General features: G+C 36.7%; 1 long non-coding RNA gene across 1 annotated transcript in view; it reads right to left on the minus strand.

Annotated features, from left to right (window-relative positions):
• Positions 1-232: 232 nt before the first annotated feature.
• Positions 233-14331, minus strand: part of LOC148127264 (uncharacterized) — an 80041-nt gene continuing 65942 nt past the window's right edge. Inside the window, exon 3 of the long non-coding RNA XR_015742145.1 lies at positions 233-2402. This is a non-coding gene — a long non-coding RNA (uncharacterized LOC148127264). The remainder of the gene's footprint in view (positions 2403-14331) is intronic.

The following is a 14331-nucleotide window of genomic DNA, read 5'->3' on the forward strand; positions in this document are numbered from 1 at the left end:
GGGAAATTAGCCAAGTTAAGTTTCATTTCTGGATGGGGAATGTTTATATATCACCACTTCTGAGATTTGTTTTCCAAGGCCACTTCCAATACCATTAAAAACAACCATTTGACAGACTTAGCTATAAAAAAAATATCTAACATCAGAGAAATCATACCACCATTAGAAACAAGCTATGTTCCTCTTGCCCATCTCTGGGTCAGAATCAAAATGTGTTTTTTTTTTAATTTTTATATCTCTTTTATTCATTAAACATGAAACTCAGTCAACTGAACATTTAAAAATGTATCACAAATGTTATTGATTGGTGCTCTTGGTTGATACGGGTTGCTGCCAGCATCCTAGGTATCAACCAAGTATCTTCTTAAAATATACCATGTTCCGAGTAGTGCAGTTTTTTGCAGTTCTGCTAGTGTTATTGCAGGAAGCTGCAATTTCTTGATGTGTTTTGTAAAATTCTTGGACATGGTACCAAGTGTCCCGATGACAATGGATGTCACTGTTATATGTTTCATCCATAACTGTGAAGTTTCAATAGCCAGGTCGCGATATTTTGTGATTTTTTTTCCAGTTCTTTTTCTTTGACTCTGGCGTCTCCTGGTCAGTAACCGTGATATTACTGTGTGATATTGTTGTGTTCCAAATGATGATCTGTCTGCATTCAAAAGTCCCACAAGTCCCACAAAAGTCCCACCTTCTCATATTTGACAACTTTTTCCACTTTATGTTCACATGACTTTTTGGATACAGGTAAGGCGTATTTTTTACATAATGACCAGTGAATTAATTTAGCAACTCAGTCATGTCTAGCTTTGTAATCAGTTTGTGCGATTGTTGTTGTTGTTGTTGTTCTTAATAGTAGTAATAGTAGTAGTAGAAGTAGTAGTAGTAGTAAGTATATCTTGTGCTTCCTTTTTCTAAGCTTACCTTAACTAGCAGAAAGTGAGTCCCTGGAGCAATTGTGCTAAGCTTTATTGGCAAGGACAAACAGGAAAGCTAAACTGGGTTTCCTGCATATGACAAATGCCTCCTAAACTACCAGGTGCTGGTTAGACAGGACTCAGCAAGCTAAGCCCATCTTAATAAAATTCTAGGCATGCTAACAGATGTTAAAGGCTCCTGGATTCCATACGCTCACTTCTTATGAAGTCTATTTTGGCTTGCATTGTATAAAGAACCATGCAACAGTTTTGGAAATAGCCTTCTAAAGACCATCATCAAAATTACAATTAAAGAAGGCTAAACTTGATTCATTTTGGCTGGTTACAAGGTGTCAGGTGTTCTGGCATCTGTAATCTATCAAAAATAGGAAACGTACTAATTCAGCGGGCGATGACAGAGAAGGCTCTGCTATTTATTGCCCTCCATCTCTCCTCAATTAAATCAGGGTTGAGTGGAAAAGTTTGTTTTTTGATTAATTAATCTCATTTTCCCATTGCTTTGTGAACAAAATGCATCTGTGCAATATCTTTCAAAAAAAATCATGAAACTATTTTTTTTTCAGTATGTGTGTGAAATGTGTGAAATACAGTAATTAGCTTGTACACATGAGGAAAGTGTGAGTCATTGTTGCTGAATTGGCACAACTCATTTTTTTAATTTGTTTATTTGTATCTCACCTTTATTATTTTTTTATAAATAACTCAAGGCAGCAGACATATCTGACACATCTTCTTCCTTCTATTTTCCCTCCAACAACAACCCTGTGAGATGAGTTGGGCTGAGAGAGGGTAGTTGGCCCAAAGTCACCCACCTGGCTTTCATGGCTAAGGTGACACCTGAAGTCATGGTTTTACATTTTCTAGCCTGGTGCCCTAACCACTAGACCAAACTGATCAAAGGTGAAATTTCTGAACAAAGAGAATGAGGCTGAACATCATTTTTAGAAATTAACCACCACCCAATACAGGGAAAGCAGAGATAATCACAGATCTCAGAAACCACATCCTGTTAATTACAACTGTCATTGTGGTATGAGCTGGCAGATCTAAAGCAATCTTTTTCTGGAGAGGGTACCAGAAAAATTGTCAATTTTTAAAGCACACCACAGCACGCTATTTGAAGTTGTATCACTTGATTTCACCACTGGGTTTTCTGCACAGTTGCTTTGTTTGTGTTTGTAAGTTTGTATTGGTTACACTATATTTACATTTTTGTTATAAATATCATTGGAGTCTAGAAATTAAAGAGTAGATGAGAAATGTAATAAAAAAAATTATTTTAAAGATTGAAGCTAACATATGTTTTTAATTAGAGTCATAGTTTTGACTGAAGTCCAAAATGCAGTACAGAGCAGGGCCAGTTTTTAGCCACTCAGATGAAACAGAAGAATTTGAACTGACTTGCTTCAGTTCTAAGACCCCTTCATGCTCCATTTCTGCTCCCCAGATTGTTTAGCACTGCTGCAAAATCAAAAGAATTTTATGTTTCATTAACATAAAGCACAACAAGTGGGAGTGGCTATTATATTGGATTTAATGACTCAGTGGCATCTGCCAGAAATAGGATTGAACAGAACAGAACAGAACAGAATAGAATTCTTTATTGGCCAAGTGTAATTGAACGCACTAAGAATTTGTATCCAGTGCATAAGCTCACAGTGTACATATATTGAGAACAACTGAGAAATACTGCAAAGTGATGACTTCCATGTAGCGATGGCATTAGGCACTTGCTGACCCTATAGACTTGGGTTCTGACAACTGATGTAGTCACATTTGTGTGGTGACATCTCACATGCATCTAATTTGCTTCCCTCTGCTCCCCTGGGGATGCCCAGATCTGACCAGAAGTTTTAGGAGCAAGAGTGTATCTCTTACACTTCCTTCCCAAGCTCTAACCATCAGCAACACAGGTACAGAACAAGGGGTTACTATTACTGCCTATTTTGACTGAATCTGTCATAGCTTAATATTATAAGCAATTTTGAAAAATCTTAAATGAAATTAAGTGAAAACTCCTATGACATATGTTTCTTCCCCTAAAATAGTTTTCATATCAATATTTATTCATTCTGCTGAATAACCGTTTTTGTTTTTCTATGTCCAATCACACTTGGCCAATAAAGAATTCTATTCTATTCTATGGGAGAGTAAAGTTCCCTTTCATTCCAGATCTGGCATCAAGTCAGGGTGACTTAACGCAGAGGTCTCTGAATATCTCTACTTTCCCTATATTTTAAAGTGTGTATGAATATGTTTTCTCTAGTGTTATAGAATCACTAGCTGGATACCCGTGCCTCGGACGACACTATGTGATCCGGCTATGCAGAAGAAATCTGGTTCACAATCCATTGGCTCAGTAGTGGTTGGTGATTGAAACACATAAGGGAATATCACTCCCGCCACCTTGAGTCTGGAAGCAGTTCCACAGGTGAAAGGTGTAGACATTTTGGTGAGGTATCGACATTTAGTACTGTACGGAACTCCAGACCGCTCCTGAGTGAAAGAGTGGAATGTCTGCCAGTTTGAACTGAGGTAACGGAATGTGAGGCAACTGGCAGTTGGGACAGAGTTCTTTTCAGGTGGTCGGGGGAGTAGAATGTCTAACTCCTTAGCATCAGAGCGTGTTAATTACTGTTTTAAGAAATAGTAATAATTTGACGGTCATTTAGAAAAATCCTTTCTTAGCGAGCACCTAGAAGCCAAGAGGAAAATATGTTTGCACACTTTACGGTTCTGGAGATTTCGTGATGAGTGAGTGGTACTTGGCTTTTATATAGATAGATAGATTTGTCTCAAAAAAATCATGATAGTAGAAAATAAATAAGATGCCAAAGGACTTAAAGCACGGACCCTGATCCTTTTCTCCATAATCACCCATACAGGAGTCAGGAAAAGGATGCTTTTATTGCCTTTTTAAATTGTTTTGCAAATATCACTCTGATTATAACAAGACACAGGTACAGGAGCTCGGCTAAACCTATTTGGAATGTGGAACATCTGGCCTAGAATTGTTGCAGTCAGGTTGGGTTTTTGCAACATGCAAAAGAAATAGAAGAACTGTGGACCACCAGATGTTGCTAAACCGGTCATCTGCCCCAGGCAGCATAGAGAACGGTTAAGTCTTGATCCATAGTTTCATCAGAATACTCAAGACATATTGTTTTTATGTAGGGAAAAAACAAAAAGAGGAGAGGAATCCATACATTCACAAACTGGACAGTATATTAATATCCTGTTAATTAGAAAAATTGTAATTAAATGATTACCATATGGGAGCAATTTTCAAATTAAAAGAATTATTTATAAAACTCCGTCAGACACACTCCCTGTTGCAGGTTTTCTGCAAATTTGTGAAAGGCTCACTGGCACCATCTAGTGCTCCTTTCCCCCCAAAAAAAATTCCTATCAGCTTTAACATTTGCTATGCTAGAAGCATTAAGAACAAATATTTCCATTGGCTTTTTAAAATTGTTGTTAAGTAAGTAGTGAAATGCTCTAAGCACAGAGGTTTTCCCATGCTTACTTTGAAACATTTGCCATCAATGCCGCAACTTATTTTCAATGCAAATGACATGGGTTTTGTAATTGGTTAACTAACACAGTTATTTTGTATTTTAATCTATTTATATTCTTTCTTTTAAAGAGATGTTCAGATTTATTAGCTTTTAATGTTCCTAAACTGATAAACAAGCTGGAGACTAGCTTCAGATAAGAAAAAGTTCAAATTAGTACAAATTAGGCTCTGGCTTATCTCTTTCATAAAATCTAAACAACCTTTTCCCTTACAATTGCCCTTCTTTTGATGTCAGACCACATTTTAATGAACATGTGTGATATTACAGGATGCAAATATGTAACATGTTTGGCTATGTGTGACTGATTGCCTATGCAAAGGGGAAGTTACCTGTATTCTGTCCAATCACCTTTCCTCTTGCATTTTCTTTGTTGTGTTAAGTATAAAAAGGAGTGAAACAAGGGTTCTCTCTCCCCTTTTTTCATAGAGAGACCCCACTTTATCAGGGTACCCTAATAAACTGCTTTTAAATGATCTTCTAACTCAGTTGCTTATTGGGAAGTTAAACTGAAGCAGAACCTAGGGCCAGATTTGGCTTAGGAGTAAGCCCCACTGGACTCTACTTCTCCCTGGGCAAACATCATGACCTATGAAACAGGAAGTCCCTGCTAGTTGAAATAATTTAAACTCATTTTTAACTTATTAGAGGTTTTTGGCAAGCTACATGTCTTTCAGCTTCTGTTTCTGCCACATCTGCACTATAGATTATAGAAGGTAAGAAGCCTGGCTTGGATTTAGTTAGATTTTTGGACCGAGCCTGAGGTGAATCATAGTCAAATCTCTATTTCTTCATGAAGGACATTAAGCTGTCCTAGTCACCTGATTTTGCTGTAAGCATGTTCTCCAATAGAGGGCAACCTAGAATTATTGCTGTGCCCTGCAAGAAGTCTGGCAGGTACTATATTTAAATAAGAGCATCCCTCCTTAATTGGGGGTCTTTTAAATGTGTGTCATCTACAACTCAGCATTCCCAACCAACATTTTGTGACCATATCCCAACTTAGACTGGGTATGCTGAGTTACAAAAGATCTTATATTCGCGAATGAGGGTATCTATCTTACGTTCTTATCCTGGGAAAACTTGTTGATGTGATTTACGTATTTGTTTTCCTGTTGAAGTCAGTGAGAGAGAGAAATTTCTACACTATATCTGGTCTGACATAATACAGTATTTTTTTTGAGAGATACGAACATGGCCTAAACTGCTTTGCTTTCCATGTCTTTTATCACAATACTGCTTCATTTCAGTTCTTCCACAGGCATGTGTGACATGCTGGTAATATATCTACTATTTTGCTGAATTTCAAATATCTCGGATGACAGTTCCCTACTACTATAGGATTCTGGAATCAAAATAAACCTTTAGCGTTCAAGCGTATGATTAATAGCACTGCTACTATCATCTGAATATTTTTAGATTATTTTATTAGGTTATAATATATTGATGCACATAATGTGTTTTCCTTATTAGTCTTTGAGGCCATTGTTTAAAAACTGGCCTTAAAAGAACTATCAGAAAGGTAGCCATATTGACATGTTGGAGGAAAATCTACAGTGTATTATGTAGATTTAACCAGGAATTGTTTTCAACTAAACTTCCACAGGCTAGAATCCCGTTAAGTAGACATCTACTGGATTCTAGTCTAACAAAGCATATATGCAGATGCCATTTTATAGAATACAGGTAGTCCTCGACTTATGACCACAGTTGAGCCCAAAATTTTGGTTACTAAGTAAAACATATGTTAAGTGAGTTTTCTTTTCACTACCTTTCTTGCCACATTTGTTAAGTGAATCAGTTGTTAAGTTAGTAACATGATTGTTAAAGGAATCTGGCTTACTCATGAACTGTGTTTGTCAGAAGGTCGCAAAATGGGATCACATGATTCCCCCCCCCCCCGGGACACTGCAACTGTCATAAATATGAGTCAGTTGCCAAGCATCTGAATTTTGATCACATGACCCTGGGGAGGCTGCAATGGTCATAAGTGTGAAAAATGGTCATAAGTCACTTTTTTCAGTGCCGTTGTAACTTTAAATGGTCACTAAATGAACTGTGGTAAGTTGAGGGCTACCTGTACACTGTAGATTTCTTTGTTGTATAAAAGAAATAATTCTTCTTCTAACCCAACATCCTTTCAGAGCAGAAAAACAATACAAATAAGCAATGAATAGTAATATTATGAAAAATTCAAGCTAGATTTGTTGCTAAAATATTCTCAGTCTCTACATACCCTTTTTAACTCATGCCCTCTCTTTCTTGCTTAATTGTTGTTGTTGTTGTTGTTGTTATTATTTTGCAAGAACAATTTTAATGAACCCAGAGGAAGAATGCCACAGGCTCATGCTTTACATTGTATGTTGCTATGTTATTATTGTGAGGAGTCATATGAAAGTTATGTTCCCCCAATAAAAAGAGAACATAATGTAAATTGATGTTTCCCCATTGCTTTTATGAGGTTTCCCAATGTCACTTTACAAGAACAAGTTGGTAAATTTTTAGTTGAAATGCATGCCCCTCTTCAGGATTATCCGAAAAGATTCCATCATACACACTTGTAACAACAAACTATCCCTTTAATCATGAAGGAATTTAAATTATGAAAGGCTTTGTTCGCCAAAAAAAGAAAGCTTGTTTTTTTTTTGAAACTCTTTGAAGCAGAAAGTCCAGTCTGAGATACCACGCTAACCACCAGTTGCACAGAAAAAGGTTCCGATGTAGCTTTCATCCATTTGATCTTTATTCCCTTCCTGCCTGAACTAAGAAAATATTAAGATAACAAATTTCAAAAGGGGAGAAATGACTTCTAAATACCTCAATTACCACATCTTACTCTCAGAGGAGGAGGAGGACAAATAAGGATAGGAAAGTTAGGGACTTTCCCTCCTCAAATATCAGACAGTTAAGAACTTCAGGAAAGCACCAAGTACATCATCCAGTACAGGCCAGGAGAAAACGTGAAGACCATATGTGCTTATCAAAGAATATCAGTAATGCAACGTAATTCTTCATCTTGTGGAAAAGGCCAATCTTGTCATAGTTACATATGTTCTGAGGGAATCTCAAAAGATTTTATTTAAATATAAGTTCTATATAAGTTCTATGAGGCTATTTTCAAACATGGAACAGCTTGCCCTCGGAAGTTGTGGCGGCGGCGTAATCACTTGAGACTTTCAAGAAGAGATTGGGCTGCCATTTGTCAGAAATGGTGTAGGGTCTCCTGCTTGGGCAGGGGGTTGGACTAGATGACCTACAAGGTCCCTTCCAACTCTGATTATCTGTTAACATTTTTTTTAGCTCTAAAGGAATTCCTAACAGATACTTGGGTATTTGTTTTTAGTTATAATGCTACTGTATGTAACGTGATGCATCCATTTCCATCAGTACTTCCAAATCCAGTTCAACATCCTCATCATCAATTTTAAAACCCAAAATAATTGGGGGGGGGAGCTTGCCTTCTGTTATGTGACCTCCGGTGACTGTCCAAGAAAAGCCCTAACTCTAACACAATAGATAGCAGCAAATTTTTGTATCTTTTAGTTGTTATCTCTCTGTTGAGCTCCACCTGCCATAGCACAATGTGCTATTCCAGAAGAAATGTCCATCTTATGGAATGTACTATATCAAGAAAACTCACCAATCTCACTCTCTTCGCTGATTTAGGCCATAAATAAGTTAAAATAAATATGGCTCTGGTCTCTTACATTTTGATTAGGTTTTTTTTCTTATTTTCTTTTGCTCTGTTTTTGTGGGTTTCATTTCAGTATTTGTATTGCTGAGTGGATTCTAGGAAGGATCCTTTGACTGTGTTGACCATATTTTCTATATACTTCATTAGCCACACTATTTAGTCTCTATTTTGTGCAAAAACTGAAAGTTATAAATGTATGAAAGAATTAATAATGTAAGTAACATAAATGCAAAACTTTATCTCTGTTTCCATCTTTGACCCTGGTGGTACAGTAGTTAAAGTTTAATATTGCAGGCAGAGTCTGCTGACAGCTTGGAATTCAATCTTGACAGGACTCAGGGTTGACTCAGCCTTCCAGCCTTCGGAGGTCAGTAAAATGAGGGCCCTGATTTTGAGGAGCAATAAAGACAGTATATAAGCCTAAATGCTATTCTATTGTTATACATTATATATTGCTAATAGAGAAATGAAACTTCTGAAAACAAACACATAAGGGATTATTAAAGATTCCTTTTTCTTCTGGCATCTGTCTTAGTTGGATGACACTTTTGATCTACATTTTTGTCCTGAATACCTCTGATATGATTGTAGATCCTAAGATGATCCATAGAAAACTCAGCAAGAAAAAAAATCCAGGCCAGAAGACAAAAAGCTCAAGACAAAGAGGAATCTCAGAGCTTCATTTTCATAAGCAATTTTTTTTTCTTCCAAACCCATGGGCAATATGTGCACATAGCACTCCTAGCAACTCTTTAAAAAATTCAAAGCACAGCATACTTTGGAAAACAAATCCCTTTATTTTACAGGGATTTGTTTTATGTTCCCTTTATCTTCTGTAAAGTATATGACACAATAACTATATGTAATATACGCTTATATTATTGCTCTGATGATGTTGCCTAGTTTGGTAATGGAACATCTGCAAGAAAGCCAACAAGCTCAGAAAGCACCAAAGACCTCACAATTCAACCCTGAGCTACAGATACTTTCTTCTATCAATACAATTACATGTAATAGAATAAGAACATTTACAACGCCAGCAAAAGGATTTATCCTTGCTTCGTTAACCTTGTACTTCACTGTACGTTGCAATATTTCCTCTGTACTCTGACATTAAAAAGATGTCCAACAAGTCTGGTACTCACCACTCTTTCTGTCTTCCCCAGCTTTCTGCTACCTCCCACCACCCCATTAAAAAAAAAACATGCCTGCAACTTTAGGTAGGAATTCATTTTGAAACTTAGGAATCATCCTTTGTCGTCTATTTATTCATCACATTTGTCCATCACAATCATGAGACTTTCAGTGGGTTAGAGTTATGAGCCATAAATGTTTTGACTTCTTTTGCACCTTCCTTCCTCCCTCTCCCTCCCTCTCTTCCTTCCTTAAAATGACTAGTGATTATGTGTCTATTTGGGGAGGATGGGTGTTTCCCTATCAACTATCTCCAACAACTGGATCTCCTGCAGATAGGCAAACTTCAATTTATTTATTGATTAAATTTATATGCTGCCTATCCTGTGGTTCGAGATGACTCCAGGAAGCTTACAATATAATAAATCATGAAGATATAAAAACAATTATAAATATAAAAACAATTAAAAAGATTAAATGTAAGGAAATTTATGAGAGATAACCAACACCTTAAATTGGACCCACAAGCAAACTGGCAACCAGTGCAGCTTGCATAACAGTGGTATTACACATGTCACTCTAGGCCTCCAGAAATGCCCATGCATTTGTATTGCACTGTAGCTTCTGAATACTCTTCAAGGGTAGCCCCAAGTAGAGTGCACGGTAATAATCCAAACAAGAGATGACTAGAGTAACTGATACTCTAAGAAATCTCCAGACAGCATTGCAAATTATTCTTGAAATATGAAATTAACACATTTGGTGAATATCCTGAACTACGGGAAGGCTACTACTAGATGTTTGGGCTTTAAATATTATACACTTTAGCCAACATGGCCAGTGACAAGGGATTTGGAAATTGTAATTCAAATTATCTGGAGAGCACCAAGTTGTTTGTCTATAGATTACTGTCTATGCTACATTAAATATACTGAAATAAGTATGCATGAATGTGTGAAAAGCTTAAATTTCTTTTTAATAACAGATGCAATGCTCTTTTTAACAAAGAACACTGCATTAAATAAATTATTGTTTATTGAAAGGCATAACCAACTGACTGTAGATCTACTTATCTTTACCCTGTTGAAAATATATACTATTTTCCCTCTAATTGTTGTCATCCTGGACACCCATAATCATCCAGTCAAGAGAATTTCCTTAATTATAGGTTACTGACCCAGAATACATCGTTCACGTAACATGTATATTTTCTGTAACCTCAGCACTTCTTTCATGTAAATATATAGTAGCAGACATTTCATTACATAACTTTATTTATTTGACAAGCCTGGAAGGGACTTTCCATGAGGTATTCACCATGCCATTACTATTAAGTGCCTAGTGAGTTCTTCAGATGCATTGTTTTCAATACTAAATTTTCAAGTTTATTCAGGCTCTGTTTTATGCAGATTCCTTTTAATGTTTGTTCATAGAAGATCAAGATCTGAACGGACCTGCTTGATAATTGCACTAGTTATACCACACATATGCATAAATATGTGAAAAGCTTAAGTTTCTTTTTAATAACAACTGCAATGCTCTTTTTAATAAAGAGGTGAAGGCTCTAATATGGTTCGAGATTGAATATTTTCTAAAGAAACATGGTGAATACCAGTTTAAAATCTTTTCTTATGTTAGGAGAAATTCTGCAAGAGGCAACCTAGCAGGAAAAAAAAAATTAATGGGCTAAATCATTCTACAATAATACTTCTAATACCATCAAAGACCCCAGTTCCTTGAGAAGAGCTAGATAGGTGGATAAAAATGCCAAATCCAGTCTAAAGATTTGGCTATGAGACTAACAATAATAACTGCTTATAAACATTCTGCAAAATTCACTCATACAGAACCTCCAATATTCCTCTTTCAAATAAAGTGAAGCTTCATTATTAATACTGAAACCTTTTCATTGTCCGGTCACATGGTGAATGCCTCATGGAAAGTCCCTTCCAGTCTTTTCAAATAATAAATAAAGTTGAGCAATAAATGAAAAAGTGATCTCATTGTGTGACACTCCTTGCAACAGATTCCACATTGCCACTAGGTGTCACTATTGAAAAACATAAGGAAAAAAGTGGTTATAATGTTATAAATATGTAGAAATTTGAAAATATTTTTAAAAGGGCAATATTTCAATTTACAGCAGTATTGCTTTAGACAAGCAAATGAATTGGTTGTGTTCAAAGATATCAATTTTAAAAGTTGTTAAATATAGCAATACTTATGTAGATTCTTCATGTTGGATGCATTAATTAAGTGATACAAAGCAACAGATAGTCTCCAGAAGTCTTGATTGCTTCCCCCAAAGATCTAAAAAGTATTTAGTTGCAGTTTTTAATCTATGAAAGAGAGAAATCATTAAACACCTGACTGCAGAATAGTCGTGTTAATCAGATAGGATTTAAATTAAACTTCTATGTAAAGGAACTAAAATAAATATATATTTTTTTCCCTTCATCCTACCACTGTTTTATGAAGTACAGTTCTCAGCTCACAAAAGCTACACACCCTACAAAAATGCCTGCATTATCATGAAATCAAAGAATATAAAAGTTTGAAAAAGACCTTAACAAACATTTAGTGTTTTTCAAACTTGGCAGTGGTGTAGACTTCAAATTCCCGACTTCCCCCGCCACCATCATGCTGGCTATGGAATTTGGAGAGTTCAAGCTGATAGGCCCTAAAGTTGCCAAGTTTGAAAACCACTGGTCTATTCTAACTTTATAACAGCATGCCTGACTATGACCATGAAGACATTGCTTCAGCATGTCTGGGGGTGGGTGCGGGAGACCCATCACCAGATGTTCCATCATGGAACAAATCTTGTTCTTAGGAAATTGTCCTTCAGATCCAACTAGGGTAAATTCTGTTTCCTTATAATTTAAGTACATTTATTCTCATCCTTCTTTTGATCAACTCCAAAGAATTCTGCCTCTTCTTCTTCATGACAGCCTTTCAGCTACAGCTAGTCCCTGACTTACAACCACAATTACGCCCAAAATTTAGGCTGCTGAGTACATTTGTTAAGTGAGCATTGTCCCATATTACTTTTCTTGCCACAGTTGTTAAGTGAGTCATTGCAGTGCCCTCAGCTTCTAAGTGCCTGATAAGCTGGTGATAAATCAGCTCTTCTGTTGACTGACAAGGTGCCCATTCCCCAGGCTTCAATCATTTCCCTAGCTGTCTTTGTACTTGCACCGCCAACAATCTTTGTAACTGCAAAATTGAATGCATGTGCTTGTTTATTGAAATGTGAAGCTACCGATGACTTCAGGTCTCCTTCAGGGGTGGGATTCTACCGGTTCTGTCCACCCCTGTAGAACCAGTAGTTCTGAAGAGCAGCAGACAGAGAGCATACATAAAACTGGTTCTATGTCTGCTGCTGTTTTGGCCCACCTGCTCGCCCGTGGTCTTACCTGACCTTTATTTCCTGCTTTTTCAACCACAGCTGCTTTGTGCAACACAGCTGTGGTTGAAAAAGCAGGAAAAAAAGGGGCTTTTCCAACCACTGCGCACTTGCACACAGTGCTGCTCAGCTGTCTGGGCAGCTCAGCAGGTCGTAAGTTGCACTTGCGCGACTCGTGCGCATGCACGTGCGACACAGAGCGACAGAAGCAGTAGTTATATCGATCAGATCCCATTCCTGGTCTCCTTGTCTGACCGTCTGACCATAGTCATTTTCCTACTATAAGACCTATAACTCCTCCGATCATTCCCTATACACTGTGCATTTCTAGAATTCCTGAATCATGTGTACTTCATCTATTCTTTTCTGTATTTATGAGTTCATTACTGGATGCCTCCTACGTCCTGCACATCTCTCCCAGTCTTAGTCCCAGTCCTTCTTTGTTGCACCATCTTATAGGATTTCTCCTCCTTCCCTCACAGGATTCACAGGATCCCTTCCCTTCAACCTCCAGTCAGTTTTCCTGTTTGCTTCCTGAATGAGCTCCATCACATCGAATGCTATCAGTCAACTCTTCAAGGTAGACTAGACTTCACTTGAATGCTGGAATTCTACTTTATTAAAATGTAAAACATAGAATAACAGAGACCTTGGGGGTCTTCTGTCCAATGCACTGCTCAAGCAGGAGACCCTAACCATTTTAGAAAGTGGCTGTTCCATCTCTTCTTAAAAGTCTCCAGCAATGGGGAACCCACAACTTCTGAAGGCAAGCCATTCCACTGGTTATTTTTCTCCCTGTTAGGAAATTTTTCCTCAGTTCTAGGTTGCTTCACTCCTCGTTCAATTTCTGCCCATTGCTTCTTGTCCTGCCTTCGGGTGCTTTGGAGAATAGCTTGACCCCCTCTTCTTTGGGGCAGCCCCACATATACTGGAACATTGCTATCATGTCTCCCCTAGTCCTTTTTTTTGTAAAAGGTTTTTTATTTTTTTTATTTTACAAACGTCTCTTTTGGTGAACAATATGGTTCTAGGTTTTTACATTTCCATACAAACATGACCTTAATTGCATAATTATCTTTTTATATTCAACTTCTTATCATATCATTACATTTTCTATTTTCTGTAAGTTGTCACAAATATTCTTATATTCTTTACACTCATTTTATCCATTTTCAATTCATATCTTAGCTTATTCCATTTTTCTTTAATTGTGCTCATATCTTCTTTATATAATATCTAAAAAAAAAGTATATCTTATTCTATGTTCATTATACTTTTATGCTTTTATCTGTCATATTTGCAATTTCATCACATACTCTTATTTCATTATTCAATAAAATCCATCTTAATTTAAGCAGTTCCAAACATTTCCCCCTTAATTGCCAATTTGAGTGTACCACCCTTTTATCACTCAGTTTACTCCCTTTTAGCTCATATTAAAAATTACCATAATATAATCATTTTTTATTTATCACTTTCCAGGTTAGTAGCCATAATCTCCTAAGTACTACATGTCACATATACATTTTAGGCTACATTCCACATGGTATTCTTTCCTTTATATTCTAGATGTGTTATTTC

Source organism: Pseudonaja textilis, chromosome 2 (assembly GCF_049901715.1).
Source record: "Pseudonaja textilis isolate UNSWEBS1 chromosome 2, rPseTex1.2, whole genome shotgun sequence".
Classification (NCBI taxonomy): domain Eukaryota; kingdom Metazoa; phylum Chordata; class Lepidosauria; order Squamata; family Elapidae; genus Pseudonaja; species Pseudonaja textilis.